Here is a 19,643-nt window from a genome sequence, read left to right as displayed (position 1 = left end):
AAAGAACAACAAAACAAAAATGTTCCACAAGGAAGTTTTCCCTTGGCATTCTTCCCCCAAGTACTTCTTCTTCTTCTGTCTGCTCAACAGGTGCTAAAATGGAAGACGAGTTACAGAAGTGGAGGATTTTAACTAAGGTGAAGGTGGCCCTGTGTGCTCCCCGGGGTTCCCACGTATCTCAAAGTTCTTGCTTTTGGGAACAGGGATTGGAGCTCTACAGTTTTGCTGTGGAAAAATGATTTAGCAGGTCCCAGGTACTGGCCCCCTGGGTTAAATTTCCTTCCGTCTCTGTAGAGTGTGTCTCCCTGAAAGACCAAGCTTTTTGCAAGGATGAACAGCTGTTCTTTTCAACACTGCTGGCCCATTTTGGCTCTCCCTCAAACCTGACTTTTGAATGTTACTATTTCAGGTCTGTGGCTTGACCGTTCAAGCACAAAGTCTGCTCTTCCTTTACAGTTTACCCATTGTCAGGTCCAAAATTACTGTGTCACATGGGGCTCAAGTGTAGCTAACATCTCTCATGTGAGGCAGTAAAAATTGTTGGCAAAATTCTTTTAATTCTCCATCTGCTGAACCAAATAGCACCGTAAGTGTGGAAGAATATGAGCTAGTTCAGTAGCCAAAAAAGAAAAAAATTATGAATTTTTCTCTCCCGGCTCTGGTAGGTGTGAAGTTTCTGTGTTTCACCATATTTAGGGAGTCCTAATGTGAACCTGCGTAAGATTCAGGTGGTGATAACTACCAACCTATTAATGTGTTGGGCATGAGGGAGGGAGGCAATGCAAAATGTCATACAGAAGAAGGTATGAACAGTTTACATCAGCTCCGGAGACAGAACATAGCCATTTCTGAGATATAAGATGTGGTTTCTTTTTAAGCCAGGTATTGAAATGACTCTTGTTACTGTAAAATGCAAGTATCCGTAATCTTTTCATCTTGCAGCATCCTTATAAAGTAGAATGTAAGTGATAGGAAAACTGCTGTGCTCCTTTAGCAGCTGGCAGTGCAAGGCTACCACTTGAACCCAGAGGCCAAAGGAAGGCTTCAATTGACCTTGCTGTGGACAAGGTTTTAGAGTCTCATGGCCCAAACCGAATGGATCAAAAGTCATGGTTGTGATGAAAAGCAGTGATACAACACTCTCTGTTTGGAGATCAGCTGTCCTTGGAAAAGAGGCAAATTAGAGGACGATGGCAAGGTAGCTGTCCCAGCAAAGTTCTTGCCAGGTAAATAGCAGATTCTGTTTTGGGTGAAATGATATGACCTGCTTTGGTGAAAGCTGTGAGCCAGTCAAGACTCTGAAGAGTTCTTAAGGGAAAGGTTTTAAAAAAAACTAACCACAGAAAGTAGGTTTCTGGAACAGTGAAATAAAAGGCTGCAACAACAAAAGAGATGCAGGTGAAGGAAATGGAGGAATAAAGTAAAATCCTTTGAGTAAGGAAACTGTCCGTGACCAGGAGTTGATGAAGAACAATCTTAAGAATGAAAACAAAGCTATAATATATTCATGAAGCACAATGATGATACCTCAGAGGGAGTAGCATTAATTATGACTTCCACGGCAGAAAAATAGCTTGTAGACTGGGAACCAGTTAGTGGTCGATTGCTCTGAACTAGATTTCAAATGCAGTACATGAAATGACAATTACACAGTATTACCAACAGTAAATTAATTTTATAACTTAAATGAACATACCATGTGTTGCTAAAAACGTAACTGGTTTGCAGCTGAGCAATCCCAGACAGTGGACTTTCCAAGGATGAAAATACCAAAACCAACACTGGACATTTGAATGCATCCAGCAAAATCATCAAGAAAATCAGTTTCAGAACAAGAATAGAGGCCCCAAGAGAAATAAAAAGATAGCCTTGCCAAAAAAGCTGATGTAGCTCCTGAAAAAGCTATTCTCTTTGCACAACAGGCCAGGTTCTACCAGCCAATTGGCCTGTCTGAGGTTAGCAAGTGAAAGCTATTTAGTGACAGGAGAAGGATGATGATGGTGGGAGGAGCACTGTGACTTTGCCAAAGGAACTGAAAATCCCAAAGTAGAGATGCTGTCTCATAGCACAAAGGCAGATGTGAAAAGCTATCTAAAACCACAATTTGGAGTAGCTGGAGGTAGAGATCATTGCTGAAAAATGGTTGAATGAGTAGTTGCTGAGTTCTTCAAGAAATACAGAAATACAAAAAAAATTAATCCAAGTAATACAAAGAAATTGCATTTCAGATAAAGTATTTCAGAAAAGTGATGCAAACGATTGCAAAAGTTGAAGAGAAGATCTGTTCATTTCACTGGTACAAGCATCAAAAATGAAAAAAAACCCAAACCAAAATAAAAAACAGAGATTCTAATTTATTTCTCTTACAGCTTCAGCTCAGACATTTCAATTAGGAAGATAAAGTAATGGCCAGGTTCTTGGATGGCCTCTGCTATCCAGATTTTGGATAACTTCCTCCTCCCTGGCTTGAGGCAGATCACCTGCCAGTTTGATGCAGTGGTTTGTTTGGAGCTCTTGGTGAGAATATGTTTATTACCTTTTTCAGGAGACTGATCTCTTATTTTCAAGTATATATTTATAATGGCTATGAAGTCACTGACAAGCTTGAGCCATTGAAGCAAGTAGGGAGCTGCATGAGTGGTTCATCAATGGATAATGCTGGTGTAAAACCAGCATGCATTCTGTCATTGAGTGGATGGTGACATGGCCAAGTCACCATAAGAAAAAGTACAGCTGGATGTAGGATAGTGAGCTGCTGCATCAGTTAGATGCAGCATCTTGAGCATGGGATGCTTCAGTGGCAGTTCAAAAAACATGTAAGAAAAGACTGTCTGGCATTGCTGGGCTAATAATTATTTAAGGAAACAAATCTCAAGAGACCTTTTGCAAATTCCTACTGAAGTATTGTATAAAAAGGCAAAGGAATACAAGGAATGAGTCAATTTACATGCCTTGGCAGAGATACACCAACCAGGGGGGAAGTCCAAAAGGAAATGTCACCAACTGGCAAGGCAACAGCTGCGTTTACCAACTTAAACAAAATTAGTCATTGAAAATACAAATGTAAAGACCAAACTAGGAGTCTTGACTCAGATGTTATTTCCATCATAACATGTGGATGTGAGTATTGGAAACTCACCAGAGGCAAAGATGTTTCATGCCTCCAGAGGTAAATACCTGGGGAAAATACTAGGTAACAGATGGAGTGAATGTGTCACAAATGCAAAGATCTGCCACTTCCTCAGCAGTGTGTCCCCCAAGTTCTCCAGGGTAAGCAATGGAAACATTGGGTCATGTGCAGTGAGTGGAGCCAGCAATCCTGTCTGAGCAGATGGGCTCTCAAGCAGCTGGAGGAACATGCAAATGGTCAGACCAGATATTGCCTGCAGTGTGAACACTTACTGGCACTCAGTGATACAGAAAAACTGCAGAGAGTGGCTAAAGATTGGCACAGACTTTGGAGCCGCATTGGCTCCCAGAGCAACATCTGCAGGTGCAAGAAGGCTTTGGAGGAGAAAGTTATTCTTGGTACCCTCGGGGGAGTGGTGGGAGGAGGGTGTGCTTACATGGGTTTTTCTCCTTTAAAGATCTAGACTATTTAAAGTTAGGTTACTGAGAGGAACCAGAGCTTCCCAGTGACAGCATTTCTGGCTCAGGCTGTGGAGGGCTGCATTGCCTGGACAAGCCAAGAAATCTGTCATCCCCGGTCTAGTGTGCTTTTGCTGTCTGACCTCAAGGCAATCACGCGACCTCACCAGTTCTCCAGAGCTCTCTGACCGCAATACTGTAAGATTTTAATTAGAAGCAGTGGACAGTACATTACTTTTTCTAGTTTCACAAGCTGTCCTGAGGGGCTAGTAGGTGAAGTAAGTTTCTGTGGAAATGGGAAAAACCCCATGTGTTTCACACACTGCATTGAGAATAAAGAAGTTGCTTGTAGCTTTATTTATAGATAAATATTTACATGGTATAAGTGTGGCTACAGATTGTCTTCAGAGATGAAGAGTAGCACTTAGCTTTGTACTGTACATACAAAGTGCTTGTATATTATACTTAATACAATTTTGTGAGTTTAGTTCAGCTGGTGTTTTAGATGATGGCTGTTACTAGAGTAAAAAAAAAAGGTCTAGGTTCCGCAATTTCAGTCCAGTTTGTAGAACATAGGGACAAAAATAACATCCCATGCTGGTTTTTAATCAATAATACAAATAGATTCTTCAGTTATTCGTTCTTTATAGTTCTGGTTCCTGTATGGAAACCCTGCTTTCTTAGAAAAATTACCAGACTCTATTCATTCCTCTTACTTTTATCACTGCATCTTAACCCCTTTGTCAGGGCTGAAGCAGTTTGCACCCCTCTTGCTAGGCCAGTTGTGCTACCTCCCTTCTGCTGCTTCTCTTTTGACACCTATGCTGAGGGACAGCCATCAAATTCCTAGTGGTGGTGTCACCTGATTATTGGATAAAAAGCTGATTTTTCAAAGAGTTAAAAATTTAAGGCAATAAAGACTGATTCTATCATCTGCTCATGCTTTTCCAGCCAAGCTCTTCATATTTCTCATTCAGCCTAGCTTTGAAAGGTTGAGGTGAGAAGATCCAGCCCTGTGCCTAGGGAGACTGTTCTAGCACCCAAACCAAAGCTTACTGTTCTGTTCAGAGTGAGAATCCCAATGTCTTTCTCCCAGATTTAACTTGCTTTTTTACTTGCACATGCCTCAAAGGCATTTATTACCATTTACCATGACCAGGTAGTATCTAGCCAGGTTTAGCCCTTTCAGTTCTTCCCCTGTAGGCTTGTAGGATAGCTGTGGCTCCTGGGCGCTACAAATTTAGGACCAAGCATTTTTCTTTTGAGGGTTTGCTTTAGCCTGTCCTGTTTCATGCAGCTGGCCCCCTCTGCAGCAGCATGGTGAGCTGTGGTAGTAGGTGCAGACTCACCTGCACGTTTTACATGGTACCATCTTTTTGTGTCTGTAGCCAGGTGACAAAGTACAAAGTCACCTATTTGCAAGGGGGAGCTAAGCCATGCATTTTGCTTTTGAGAACTGGTAGGCAACACAAGCAGCTCAGTAAAGACACCCACAGTGCTTTCCTGAGCTGGTGGTGTGAGTTATGCTGCCATTCCTCCCCAGAGATGCTCGGAAACAGGGTATGACCTTGGAAGCATGATCAAGGATCCCCTTTCCAACCACAGTGAAAGGCAGTCCATATAAAATTATTCTGCTCCCTTTTGAAAACAGTCTACTAAGTGAGGCTGCAGACAGTAAGGGCAGCCTCTATCCACGCCGAGGAGTTCATCTGGATTGCATTTAAGAGGGTGTTTCAGATGACTAAAACCTCAATGAACTCAGGATCTGCTGTATTTGAAATTGTGACATCAGCAGACATCAGAATACAGACTGGCAGCAAACCCTGTAGGTAGGCTGGGATGCAGCAGAGGCCTGTTGCCAGGGCTTGGGCCTTGCTGTGGGAGCAGATCTGATTGCCCGAGGGCTTCCTTGGCCCGTGCTCTGCCGAGCCCCAGGAGCGGCTGGCAAGGCTGCTTGGTGGTTTCTGCAGGGAGCTTCACTCGCAGGTCTCAGCTGGAATCCCTGCTAAAGGAGTAGCCAGCCTCATTGGGACCACTTCCCTTCGCCCGTGACCCAGAGTGGACATGATCAGCACTGCCTGCCCAGGCTGGGCTGGGTCAGGTCATTTGGGCCCCTCGCATAAGTGGTTGCAGATACGTCCCCAGAACAAAGTCATAATACAAATGGATTGTGGCAGCAGGGATGGAGTTCAGGAGGAATTAGCCTTTGGGGTATTTTTTCAAATTCTTGAAGCATGAATTGTTGGTAAACCAGAGCTAACATTCATAATGTGCAGCAAGAAGCAATATAAAGCAGCTGCAGCCCTGTTGTTGGTGCTGGTGTTGCATTTGTCCTGCCTGTTCTCTACAGACTGGCTGTTGCTCTTACCATCCTTCCCAGGGGCTTGGGGTGCACGGAGGACCCTAGTCCAGCTGGAGCTGGAAAAGCAGCTGGAACACTGCTATGAGTGACACAGGTATCCTTTGCCCAGGAGACCAGACCCAGCTCTTCTGCTACCAGGCCCCTTTTGAGCTGGAGTTTGTCCATGTGCAGGTGACCACAGTGAAGTTCTTAGATCCTTCCCTAGGCAGCAAGGGGTTCCTTCACCACCTTGAAGATGGGTACCTGCAGTGGTGTGACATGTGCCCTGGAAGGGACTGTCACTTTGCATTGACAGTAAAGGGAATCTGGAGAGCTGACTGCCACAGCTGTAAGTTTCTACCTTCCGTCTGAATCTGACGGAATTAATCCTTTTGTAAGTGGCTGGGGTGATTAAGCTGTAGAAGTAGCCAGATAGTTGACAGCAAATTAGACAATATTTTACTTTGTAATATGTCCTCTCTATGTGAGTGTAGCTATCAGCAGAGCTGGAGAGGTGGGTGTGAAAGGCATGGTAAAACTGAGATTCTTGTCTCTTTAAGTCATGATGCTTGGTAATAGTGTTTATTAACTGGCAGAAGCTTAAGTATCTGTGGTGGTATTGCACATTTTGACAGAGAAAAGTGTACAAATTAATGAGGCTGTTCTCTAAAATATATTAATTACTGCAGGAAAATCGTAGGTAGCCTTTTGTTTGCACCTGTCCATTTCAGGATTGCATCAGGAATAACTGGATATTCAGTTCAAACTTCTAATTTGAAGAAAGTTTTTATAACCTTTGAGCCATAGGTTTTTATCTTCTTCTGCAAAATGCTATGAAACTACTGTAAACAAAACTGTAGCTCTTCATGGCCCTAGCTTGATTTTCATAGAGTGATTTACTTACTTGTATTCCTCTTGATAAGGACAGGAGAAAGAGCATCAAAGATAGTTTCCTTTGTATGAAACTATACCTCTGCTGTGGCTAAAACCATAAGGGCTTCTCACTTTCAACTGCTTCCATGTCCTTTAATCTCTCACAGCTCCACATGTCCTTTTGCATCATTTCAATCTGATTTGATGAAAAATGAAAAGTTTAGTTGGAAATTACAAGTACTGAAAAGTGTCATACTCTTTGACTGCTTTGCTTGCATGAGGCAGTGGGTGGGAAGGAATAAAAGCGTACCTTAATTATACAGTCTCTCTGTTTATTTTCACAGCTGTAGCCTTGCTGAAATGTGCAGCAGACATCCTAAATCCACCAAGCAGGGTCCCTGTGTGTTGCACCTGCCAGTCCTACAATCTTGGTACCAGTTGGGGATGTGTGTGTGGCTGAACAATGCAGGAAGACTACAAGAGGTTTATCCCATTAGAAATAAATTACAGTGTAGTGTAGCATGAAAATGATGTGTCAGTGAATACAGAACACAGGATTACCTTCTGTCTCTTCCCTTTATCGCAGATAACAGCAGCAGTATGGGAAGGAGATTTATATTGCACTTATTTGAAGCTGACCAAGCAATTTAGATGAGATGAAATAGGGATTTTATTTCTGGATAGAAGAATGTGTGCTTGCTAAAATGCCATTAATTGCTTTATTATTTAAAGCACAAATTTTATCCAGCAATTTGTTGGTCTCCTATTTTTTTGCACTGAAAATAATTCACCGTGGAAAGATTATTCTGTCAAAAAAGATGATGAACCTACTAACAAATTAAGTTAAAAGAAGCTGAACTTTCAATTCAGTTTCTGTTTTCACCACTCCCCCCCCTTCTCTCTCTTAAGTACTGTGTGCATGTGTGAATTTCAATAAAAACAGTAGTGACTTAGCTAACTATAAAAGCTTAACAAAAATTGCAGCAAATACGACTGCAGCACTGGAATCATGGGCATCCCCTTGCATGTTGGGAAGATGCTGTCACACTGTAGCAGCAGTGGCATGGCACACCCATTGCAAGCAGAGCCCTTTTGTGCTGATCACACATAGATCCAAGGAACTTAAGAGAGCTCCTAGCCTCTCCTGGAGGCAGAGGCAGCCACCAGGCTGGACCAGTCCTTTCCAGGTCCAGTGCTGAACTCTGCTTCTGCTCCCCTGCCCTTTTTATTAAAATGACATGTCAGCTTCTTCCACAAGCACTGTCCCTGTTAGTCAAACTTCCCTGCTTTAGCTCTTTCTTGGTTTTTTAAATCAGTCTCTTTGCAATCTCTTTTTGCTCCTGTTGGTGCAATTTTGTGTTTATTTGGTCCCTCCATTACCCTACCAACAGCAGGCTGCTGGCCAATCTCCATCACCCAAAGATATGCTTTTTCTCCTAGGGCTTCATGTCTGGAATTTGCCCTGCCACTATTAACCCAATGCTTGCCCATGGCTGATTTATTTGCCATAAAGGCAAATTGAACCCAAAGGAGACGTGCCTCCATGCAAATCAGTTTTCTTGTACAAGCACTGTTTGCAGGAATGGTCACTTGTGTATCATGCCCAAAGCACAAGCTTTAGGGTTTCTGCTTTGCCACAAGCTGAAGATTAAGAAAGATTTGGAACTTATGAGGTGAACAGATCTTCTGTACTGTTGGCTCGCTTGAGTCACTTTAGAGTCCTTGAAAGCATTGCTTGCTTCAGCTGTGGCCCCAAGGATTTCCTTACATCCAAGAGGGCAAAGAAGAAGGCATGTAGATGTATTTTCTAGAACAAGGTGATAATTACATTTTACTTAAAAAATAATAGCTGTTCAATTGAAAAAGGGCTTTGAGGCCATTTCTCGTATCTTTCAGTTCTTCACAAATAGAAGTAATAAAAGAAATATATATATATATATATATATATAAAGTTTCATTACAGCTGTTTCCTTGTGAGACAGAGTATTGCTCTCTGTCTTGATCAGTGTTAAAGCTACAGTGAGACCCCTGAATTGCCAACAATTCTGTATCATTTGTGTCACCATTGATAGGGAAGAAGAATATCTTTTACAAAAACTATTTTTATTACAGATGTGTAGACATGAATTTATAGCTTCAGTTGTGCCTCCAAGAGAACAGCTGTGAAAGTGAGATAGAAAGCTGGATGAAAGAGCTGGCAGGAAGAGTAAAACATAGCAGGGGGACTGCAGGAGGGGATAACACCTGGAAACATCTGTTGGAAGAAGTAAAGCTGGAGATGGTATGGAGCCACTATACTTCACCAATCCCTGACCAACTACTGGCTTCTTGCCTGCTTTTTGTTTTTATTTTGTTTCACATTGCCTGGTGTATTTATCCCCACCCTTATTTGCAACAGACAATTTTTATAAGGTTCGGAAGTGAGCAAGTGCTTTTCCCAGCTCTCTGGTCTCCGTGCCTGCTGGAACATCTGTACACACACACACACTCTTCCTGTCTAAAGATAGTTTGAGCTAGTGTGCCCAAAATACAGTTTCAGGCTTGGGTTTGTTGCTGTCTTAGTAAGCATAAAAATGTGTTGTAATATTATGTCACTCCAGTTATGTGTTTCAGCAGCTGCAGTCTGTTTGTGTCCAGTTTGTTGGGAATAGCCTTGCTTCCTGGGATTTGTTTTCCCATAGCTGGAGCCCTGGGTTACTTAGTTTGACTAAGATTGCACATTGCAGTCTTTCTGTGAGTACAATCATTCCTGCCCAGTAGGATAATTCCAGCAGAGTTTTCTTCTGGAATGACATGACCTCCTTTGACTGACCTCACCCTCTGCCAGCGCTGCTGTTTGAACATCATCCCTTCCCACCCTCTCCACTTCCCCCTGTCCCTGCAGGCCTTGCTGCAGTTGTGCAAAAAAAAATTCTTCTTTCTGCAGTGCCATCACTATGTTGAATCATTCTGCTTTTACTTCTCAGATTTTCTGGCTTGACCTCTCCACCTCCCTCCATCCAAGAAGGACCTAATCCCTTTTGTGCATATGTGTGTTCCTGTGGTGTGCATTGAAAAAGTGGGATTTACTTATTGTAGACCTTTCCTTATTTTTACTTAAATTTTGTTGTATTTAGTTTAATGCAGTGTAACTTCTGCTGTAGGGTCACAAAGCATAATCTTACCCTTCCATTATGAAGTCCCAAATAGAAGTCTGAAATGGGAGCTTTGTGTAGCCTGGAGATCCAGGGAAAGCAAACTGCTAAATGGCAGCTTGTGTACCAGCCACACTTCTGGGTTGGCTGGTGCTTGGAAAGCTGATGAACACAGAGATTTCAGAGGAGAATGCTGTGAAGGGTAAAGAGGAGCAGGGAAGTGACCAGGTTCAGTAAGTGTTTGATGCTCAAGTATCTGTAATATCACAGTCCATGTATTTGTGTGGGGATGTTAATTTTTGCTGATAAATGACTACGCTAGGCACTTTTATGCATAAAGCAAAAATGGTTCATGATTGTGTGTGATTTTAAAAGCTTTTATACTGCTTGTTGTTATAACTTAGCAAATGTGAAGTGGTCAAATGAACTAATTATGTGAGTCATCTCAAATGAGTGCCTGTAAAAAATGTTGTACAGCTTATTGTCTATTCTCTTTTTAAGGCTTGTTTTTTTGGAAAGGGAACTTTCAAAACTTGGAAGATTCTGATTTTTATTCCTCTATCGTTGGAGCAGCAAAGGCAAGCTCTCCTTCCTGCAGGAACCCAGCACATTTGGACTGAAAGGAAGGTGAAGGTGTCAGAGCTTCCTTAGCAGAGCAGGAGAGTATTCTGTCACTGCTGCTGGCTGGGTGGATCCAGAGGAAGGACTCAAGGAACCATACAGCTGGCACGCTGTTTACGACTCTTAGTGTCTGCCAATCTTGGTTTAAAATAGCTGTTACTCAGAGAGCAATATTACAGATTTGCATTCGAGCTATTTGGACTTCTCACAAGGGTTGGAATTGGAAAGGTTTGGAATCATAAGATGCCAAACAGTGCAGCTTGCTGGTTTTTTTAATACAGAGTTTCACACTGTGAGGTTTTTGACACAGAAATTTCTATTTCGAGCTCTGGGATACAAGGTGTTTGCAGTAAAGTGTGCTCTTGTTGCAGGGCTGAGTATCTGCCCTTCTTTGGCATTTAGATTATCCTCATTTATGCTGCAGTGATGCCCAGAGGCTAAGTGAGTCAGGGCCCTGCTGCACTGTGTGCTGGGTGACAATAGGGTGACAGTCCCTGCCCCAGGAGCCAGTAGCCTGGGTCACTGGCTTCAGATGGCCACTGCCACAAGCTGCTTGGGAGCATCAGCTACCAGGCCAGAGCATACTAGGGACAGAAAGCAGGGATAGTTCAGGTGAGGCAGCCAAACATTCATTTTAAATGCAATTTACAGTCAGGACATCAGTAGTACCTTCTTTGCCCAAGTCAGCAGATAAAAATGCACAGCTCATTGTCAGTAATTATCCTTATATATTTCAAAGCCTTATAAGCCCTGACCTACAATTTGGTCTCTGCCAACATCAGTTCCCACAGGAGCACAGGACCTGGTGAAAACAAGGACTGTGACTGTGAGAACAGGACTGTGAAAACAAACATAGAATCGGAGAAATGTATATTCTCCTTCACAACAGGGAATCTCTCTGCCATATCCTTCCTTGTGCTCTTTGTGAAGCATCACTGGGTGAAGTACAGGGGATGATGTCCATGAATTCAAGTGAGAGGTTGAGCTGTAACAGTGAAATGCTGGGAAATTTTTTCATATTTATAGTATGCCTCAGTCCAAGGCATGTGCAGGCTGGAAAAGACTCATAGAATTGTTTAGGTTGGAAAAGACCTTTAAGATCATCGAGTCCAACTTTTAACCCAACGCTGCCAGATCCACCACTAAGATGGACAAAAATGTACCACTGGGTTTTATTTATGTGTTGTATAGGAGGGTGTGAGGTTGTTTCTACAGCACAAAGTCTCGACCATTGGTGTGATTCAGTTGTCCCATTGCCACCTCGGGCGGGTCTGCAGTTCTTGGAACTGGAGCAGATCAAGCCACACCCCCAGCTCCCTTTGCCAGGTAGTGTGTGTGTTGTACCCAGCAGCAGTGTGGGAACAAGCCGAAGGGAAACTTCATTGTGTTTGACAGTGCCTTGTTAGCTGAAGTACTGCCACGACTGGCATGACAGCAGTGAATCCCAAAATTGGTTGATTGCCGAGAGAGCCTGTGAAGACAGACATGAGGGATAAAAGGAATTAAATGCTTAATTAGTAGGTTTATACTTAGTATTTCTTGAAGCATGACTATTTTTCCCTCTCCTGTTTTGTTTACTTTAAGGTGCCATATGTTCCACTTGAAGCTGTATAGAAATTTGCTAAAGAAACCTGCACATCAGGGTTGAGAGAGTTCTTGACTAGGTGACCTGCTTCTTGAATATTGGACTTTTGAAATAAATGTTTTGAGCTACCAGCATAAAGAGATTATTTGTCCAGTACTTTGTACACTAATAATAGAAGCTATACAATTGTGTAGTTACTCTTGATCATAAGGGACCAAAGCTTCAGCTTCTCATGGCAGAGAAGCTCAAGTTCTGTGTTCATGTATTCCCGATAACATTTTTCATTAGAATTCTGGTTGCAAATATCGAAGTTTCTTTGGTGTCTCCTTCTGTTAGTTCCTTGCTTCCCACATACTGTTCTATGTGAAAGTCTTTGTGAATTGCTTAGAGGAGTAAAATCCTTCATGGTAATGGAGATGCTAACATGCATGACAGTTCTTATCCATCCAAAAATGGCAGCAGTTGACTTGTAGTTTTTCATATAAGCTGATTTTTCAGTCAGAAAAGTTTTCACTTAGAGAAGGTAGCTATTAATTACTTATCTACCCATGTTTCAATATGCCACCGTCTCATTAAATAGCTCCCTTGTCTATTTCTTTCTGAAACTATAAAGTACTCTTTTCTGCAGAACAAGCTCAATGACATCTTGACACTTCCGTAATGTTTTCAAATCCTGGTGGGTTTGAGTGAATTGCTGGATTTATTTGAACTTCAGATTCAGGGCTTGTAAATATGCACAGATGAAAGCTAAAAAGGTTGACAAGAATGCATTTGCAGTTGCAAGTGCTAGGTTTGGCATAGTTATATTTGGCAACATGAACCTAATCAAGTCCAGGAACTCGAGTGATCATAAATCTGTTGTGATACTGATAGTCGTCTTGTATTACGGTAGTCAGTACTACCTCCTCTATTATTAGATTGGACCCTGGGGAAATGCAAAGGAAAGTGTGAGTCTCACCCACGATGTTTTGGTACTAAGCAAGCCAAGCATTTGGAGAAGATCCTTATCTTTGCTTAGCAGATGGAGGGTGAGGTGAGCGTATGAGACCAAGTTGCTGAAGAGGTCTCGTCTTCCAAATGTTAGTCCAGAGCTTTAACGCAGAATGACCCCACTTTCACAGATTGGTTCGCGCCTGCCCTATTTCCAAACAGCAGTGCTGCTACCCACAAGAGACCTGGGAAGAGGAGTCCACCTAAGCAATGAAGCTTTCAATGGATGGCATTGTTAAGGATGATTTCAAGAGCTGACTTCTAGTATTTCAGTGGTCCAGGTGTTCGAAAGATCTGTGAAACCCTTCACCATGGATTTATTTTAATGAAAGAGTTTGGGTAGTGACATTATGTGCACGTAGGTAGCCATTAAGCAAAGAGGGGAAGTAGGTGCCATATGTTTTGCTACTACTTCTGCCCCTTCACTTTCTGAGAAGAATGCTTTTTAGTTTAAGGGAACCTAGCATGCCAGCATCTCCTGGTGAGCACTCATTAGCTGGCTCTGTGCAGGGCATGATTGGATTGGTAGGTGTTTAGTTCATAAGTTTCACCTACTCATCTTGTTTCCTATTAATAACTTTATGTTTTAATCCTGTAAGTGTATTGTGCCATGCATCTGTCTATTTGGGGAGCTAATCCTGTAGTGGTAGGCATTTATTTCAGGAGCAGCCTAGACAAAGCACAGCCTATTTGAGTGCTGGCCTCCCTTGTTGTGTGTAGTGGGTTAAATCGCTGGTATTAGTGTAGTGTAGGAGTTCAAAAAGGAAAGATGTTATTTGCAGCGTCAACTCATTAAAATACTCTGTACAGATTTTTCCAAAAGAATAAGCAGCCCAAGCACACTGGGCCTCATGCCAGGGTATGTAATAGCCTTGCACAGCACCAGTTGAAGCTCCAAGTTGGATAAAAGGCAGCTTTTTCTGGGTTTGTTAAGTATTCCTTAAAAAAATTTAAAAGGTTTCTGTACAGAAGTAGCAAATTAATTCAGTCCTATCAGAAAGTAGGTCAGTGACTGACCTCCTGATAGCATGAGGCAGCAGTTTCAAGTAGAAGTGACAGCTCAGCAGCGTGGACCCTCCATGTCTCCAGGAAACTTGTTTTGACAAATGTAAACACATTATATCCTGTATTCCTCTTGCTTTTTTTTTTTTTTTTTTTTTTTTTTTTTTTTTTTGCTGCTGCATTAGAAACCACAAGCTGTCACTCTACATCCCCTTTCTTCACCCTTTCTGGTCCCCAAAGGGAAATGCCTTGTATCGTAGCTAATAATTTTTGCAGGGCTGTGTAATGAGTAAGACGTTCCAGCAGGGTTGGTGTTTTTTTTATGACACACAAAGTTGAGCACTGTAAACCAGACTTGACTAAAATCCAAACCAAAGTCTTTCCAATGGTGAGGGAAGTCAGTGGGATGACAGGAACTGGATTAATTTAGAATCCTTCTGTTCTAGTTTTGTTTTTCTTTGTGCTGAATGAAATTTTTACATATACTCACGTGCCTCTTCAATGTTTACATTGCCAGTGCTAGTGTCCACATTGCTACAGACAGAACTTTGAACGTCTTCACCTCAGCCAAGCAACTTCTGAAACTGGAATGCTTTTGTAGTTTTGGGTGAAGTAGCAAAGTGTATATAAATGGGGTTGTGGCTCTTTAAATACCCCATAAAGAATAATTGCCTCAGAAGAAATGGGAATATGTTCATCGTTTTATTGAATGGTCACTATCAGCAGGTGTTGAAGGTGGAGTGCACACTACTAGTACACTCTACTTTGACTTGTACCTTTCCTGCAGTGATTTCTCCTGTGGAAATCATTGTGGATCAAAAGGTCATGCAAGATTTTCAGCTGTCTCCTTCTCCTGACTTTTAACTAGGTTACACAGACAAGATACTGCTCTGCGGAATATATAGAGGAGGATTTCAAACTGTATTAGTCAACATGGCTCAATTTAAGCCATTTTGCTAAAGATCTCATAAAACTTGACATGATCTTCTTCATTATCTAGTTACCTTTCTGGCCTGAGGTCGCTCAAAAATATTGAGAGAATCCTATGGATATTTATACAGATGCTGTACATATAATGATTTTTGCCATGTGATGCATAAACCTTCAGAGCCCTTTAGCTTTACACTGCCATTTAACTGAATTTTTAAGTTCATTTGGTTAGAATGAGTACATTACAGTAAAAGTTGGATGTCATTGTCTCACCTAGAAATAGAAATTTGATTTGGGAGGATGGGAATATATTTGTTAAAAACAAAATGCTTCTGGCTTTAGTAAAGGTTTGATCTGAATAGATCCAAATCAAGCAGGAAGTCAGATGGATTTATATAACAAAACTGGCTATGAGAAGCTGGGGAAGAAGAAAGTCTTTTTCAGTGAATTACATGTTTCTGTGCTATATGTAGATAATGTTGGCATTGATTGTTACATAGCATGCAATTGATGTCATGCCAAGAAAGTAGTGAAAAATGCACTAGTGTATACAGTTTGAAAAAAAAGGCAAAGGAATGTGTATGGGGCACTGCCTCCTAAGAGATCTTTGCACAACACAGATGCTGGCTTTCAAGTCATTACACTCTCCACAGGGCCACCAAGTTTCCTCTGCTTGAAAGAGCTGGAAGTGCAATGTGTGCTCCAGGTTAAGGCAAAGATCTAATGCTTTTTCCTACTATTTCATGCTTACAGAGATACTGCTTCCCTTTGCTCCCTCCTGCACTGAGGATAGAGAGTCAGGAAGGAGACAGCATCTTTTGACTACAAAGATCACCAGGTCCAGCCTTTAACCCAGGACTGCCAAGTCCAACCCAAAACCATGTCCCTAAGTGCCATATCTATACATCTTCTAAAGACCTCAAATATTCAAATACTGAAATCCTTTTAGTTCAAGGCAGTTTGAGCATCTCTTAAGGTTTAAGAACTGGAAGCACTAAGTGGAGAGCTGGGAGGTTCCTCCCACCCGCAAATGCTCATAGGAGGTCCTGCCAAGTTGGCCAGTTAAGCTGCTTTCCCGTTGCTCATGGGTGGCAGAGCTCTGTGTACCAGAGGTGACATGGTGACCTTTGCAGTGAAGTGAAGACAGGCATAGAACAGAGACAGGAAAATTGCCCATGGTGTAGGCAGTCACTGGTGTCACTTGCCTTTGGGCTAGTGTCCTGTCTCACTTGTTGGAAAAGCAGTTCCCGTGGAATAAGAAAGCTGAAATCCTCACGATTCTTTTTAATTTATAGCCAGGGGAGTTTGTTTCACAGTCTGCATCCCATGCAAGCAGTGACTACCAGTGCATATTTGGTATATATATTCAATATATAAATTTACCCCTTCAGCTGTGTGCATGCATCTTCAAGGAGCAGGACACCTTCATGTTTCCCTTTTGCTTTTTCAATCTCGGTGATGGCTTGCTGGGGTGAATGCCATCTTTATGGCTTTATTCTGATGCCCTGCACATAGCAGTTTTGAGGAAGTGTGGCTGCAGGATCAGCCAAGACTGCTGTCTTCCCTGTGGTGAAACTGGAGGGCAGAGCAGAAAGGTGTGATGCAGAGAGGCCACAGGGGATCCTGAGTCTGCATTTCCCCAAAGCTGAACCTTCCTGCACTGGCCCTGTGTTGTGTAGAGCAAGTTCAAATTCATGCAAGGGACTTGGCAAGAATGGGTCTTCTGCTTGGAGGTTGTTACTTCACACTCACAAGTCCCCCAAACAAACAAACAAAACCAAAAAAAAAAAAAAAGCTTCAGAAAAACCCAGGTCCCACCTTTTCCCTCAAAGTATTCTTAATTAGATTAGTGGCTTGGATGTCCTGGACTTTTTCCATTCCAAGGTAAGAACTAAGGGAATTTAAGTTGTTTGTTCCCTTCTATACAGCAAAGTAAAAAGGCACAGGAGAAATCATATTTTGGCAGTTGAGATAACTTACAGATTTTATTTGTTTTCTTCCAATGTGCAGAAGAATTGTTTTTACCTCCTAGGTAACTTGTCAGCTGAAGTTTTTGACTTAATAGTTGAATTGTCTTTATTTTAACCCTGTTGACTCTTGGACTGAATCCAGTGAAATAATGCATTTAATGAGATGCACTGAAAATATAAATTTTTGTTACTTGGAGGAGGAAGGTAGGAGTTGCCACTTTATTGCTTTTCTGAGTATACAATGATCTATGCTGATTAAGCATGGGTGATTTCATTTCAGTCAACAGTACAAGGCAACATCCATCCTGACTATAACAATGTAAATGTCCTTTGCTTTCCTTAAATCTGTTTGAGGGTATGTCATCTACCAGAGTAACATCTCAGATGGTGAAGAAATTCTATACAGGTGTGTGAAATGGGAGCAAGGGAAGAGTCTGTATAAAATTTAATCTCTCCTTAATGTTTTGCAGGAGCTCTTTTTGGTTGAAGTAACATGTGAATTTTGTAGAGAAATTAGGTGGGTCATTCTTGCACTGATGCAGGCATAGGGCAGGTTCTACAAAGGTAGAATGTTGCCCCTCCTCAGGACTTTTGAACCACTCAAAGCGTCTCTATTTTGTACAAGTGTTAAGGGGGGAAAAAAGAGAAAATTAATTCCTTGTATTGCCCAGCTAATATCCTGAATGAATTTACACTGCATTCTTAGGTAGTCTGTGCTCCGAGATTCGATGATCTTAGGGAGAGCTGCTGGACCACTGGATGTCCTGGTGCACAACGTGAAGCAGGCTTTTAAGGGTTCCTCATGAAGCCCTGGATTTAGGTTAGTTTGGGTTAATGTTTCAAGTTGGCATCACCACTGAAACACTGCTTACCTCAGCTGACTACAACTTTGTGTCCATTACTGATTCCAGAGTGTAAACTAGATAGATTATTTGTCCTGCCCTGAGGAAGAAGAGAAGGAGTTAAAGAGCTGCCTCTGGTGGGCATGAGTGCTGACTAACACCTACTATCTTGAGTACACGGAAATCAATGTGGACCTTGTTTGATGAATGCCACTGCTGGAGTTATTTCTTTTCCATACGGAGGTACGAATGAGAATCGAGAAGTAAATGCGTTCATTTAAGATAACATCGTGTGGCAGCTGAGAACAATTAAAACTCTTACTTGTAGCTATATTTTTTCCTCCCTTTCTACAGCAGGAGGGTGGTGTCTGCAGCTCTAAGGAGTTGATACAGGCTATTTGTCACTGCTGTGATCTTATCTAGAACAAGTATCCTGCAAGGTTATTTATTTTACAGCCTTTTCTTCTGGTTTTGCACAACATAGATCTTGGGAGATGGGAAAGGATTTTTTTTCTTACTAGAGCCTTTTTGGCAATAAACACATGCCTAACTGTAAGAGAAAAAACTTTCACAACCAAGCTTGTTTTGTGAAGCCCAAACATTTGTGAAGCTTACAAACCCTCAAACTTTGCATAATGTGCCCATCCCTGGTCTCAAACATGAAGTGGCAGAAGAAGGAAGTGTTACTTTTTTTAACCAACAACTTATGACTGTGTCAACACATGACAATTTGTCAAAGCTTGCTGTAGCGGTACTGTAAATTAATTTTTAGCATCACTTGTGAGTGGTAAACACTTTGTGCAGTGTGAACAGCTCCTAGTACAGTGTGAGTTGTCAGCAGCTTGTGAGCTATCCTAAAAAAAAAAAAAAAAAAAAAGGCAAAAAAAAAGCACAGAGAGAAGGATACAAGCTCGTTTACTAGTAAAAAATGGATCTGAGTCTGCAAAAATTCAACATGTGGTGGTATGTCAACTCAACCTTGAAAACTTGTTTTTTCCATTAATAATAATCACCTGCAAGGTTGGGAAATCACAACTTTCCATTCTGTGCCCCAAGCAGTGCCTGATAGCAAGCAGCTTTCTCAGACTCATGACTTGATGAAGTAGAGCCCTCTGCTCTTGGGATTTGCTTTTGCTTATTTGCTTTGAAAGCAGAACATTATACAAATACAAGTATGCTCTTTTGCTGAGAAGTCTCAAATCAACCACGTAAAATGCCTGGAAAAAAAATTAATATGGCAGCCCAAAGAGAAATGGTGGGGGCTGAGTACTCTCTGCTCCTCACCTGTCCCCTTGCTGTTTCTCCTTGCCTGTCTCAGCTGCTGTGGTGGAGCTGGCAGTGATGGTTCATACAATAGGAGTTGACATGATGGAAGAAAATTATTTGGCGCAAAAAGACAGGGAATATGTATTGTAGAAAACAACTTTTCAGATACAAATGTATTTTAACCTGTCACTTTAGCAGAACAAGCAGTAATAACCTCCCAACCTAACAATGACTGTTAAGTTGAATGTTAATTCGCTCAGTCGTTGAATTGCTAACATGTCTACAATTTACAAGTGAACACCCACTCAAGAGAGAGAAAATAGAAGTTGGTGCTTGGAATTCCTGGCCTTACTGAAATCACCTACATTTTTTTGGTACTAATTAATCTTGCATTTCCTGCAAATGTTTTAAGTAGAACTAGATGAGAAAAACAGCTGGGCGCGATTGTTTGCCACTTTGATGCACTCACTGCAGGGTTTTTTTCTCAGGCACAGTTGCTCT

The 19,643-nt window shown here is 41.8% G+C and overlaps 1 protein-coding gene across 12 annotated transcripts in view; it reads left to right on the top strand.

Annotated features, from left to right (window-relative positions):
• The window catches only part of BACH2 (BTB domain and CNC homolog 2), a 181,867-nt gene that overhangs the window by 63,444 nt on the left and 98,780 nt on the right, over positions 1-19,643 (top strand). For 4 of the 12 annotated variants that reach the window (XM_072926647.1, XM_072926649.1, XM_072926646.1 and 1 more), the window contains exon 1: positions 14,284-18,119. The exons of 7 other annotated variants lie outside the window; for them this stretch is intronic. The gene's annotated coding sequence lies outside the window, so the exon portion shown is untranslated. Of the gene's footprint in view, positions 1-14,283; positions 18,120-19,643 lie in introns of those variants that run through there. One more of the 12 variants, XM_030267592.4, reaches the window with a different exon arrangement.

Source organism: Taeniopygia guttata, chromosome 3 (assembly GCF_048771995.1).
Source record: "Taeniopygia guttata chromosome 3, bTaeGut7.mat, whole genome shotgun sequence".
Taxonomy (NCBI): Eukaryota; Metazoa; Chordata; class Aves; order Passeriformes; family Estrildidae; genus Taeniopygia; species Taeniopygia guttata.
The sequence above is the reverse complement of the archived record's forward strand: the minus strand, read 5'-3'. Positions and strand labels throughout refer to the sequence as shown.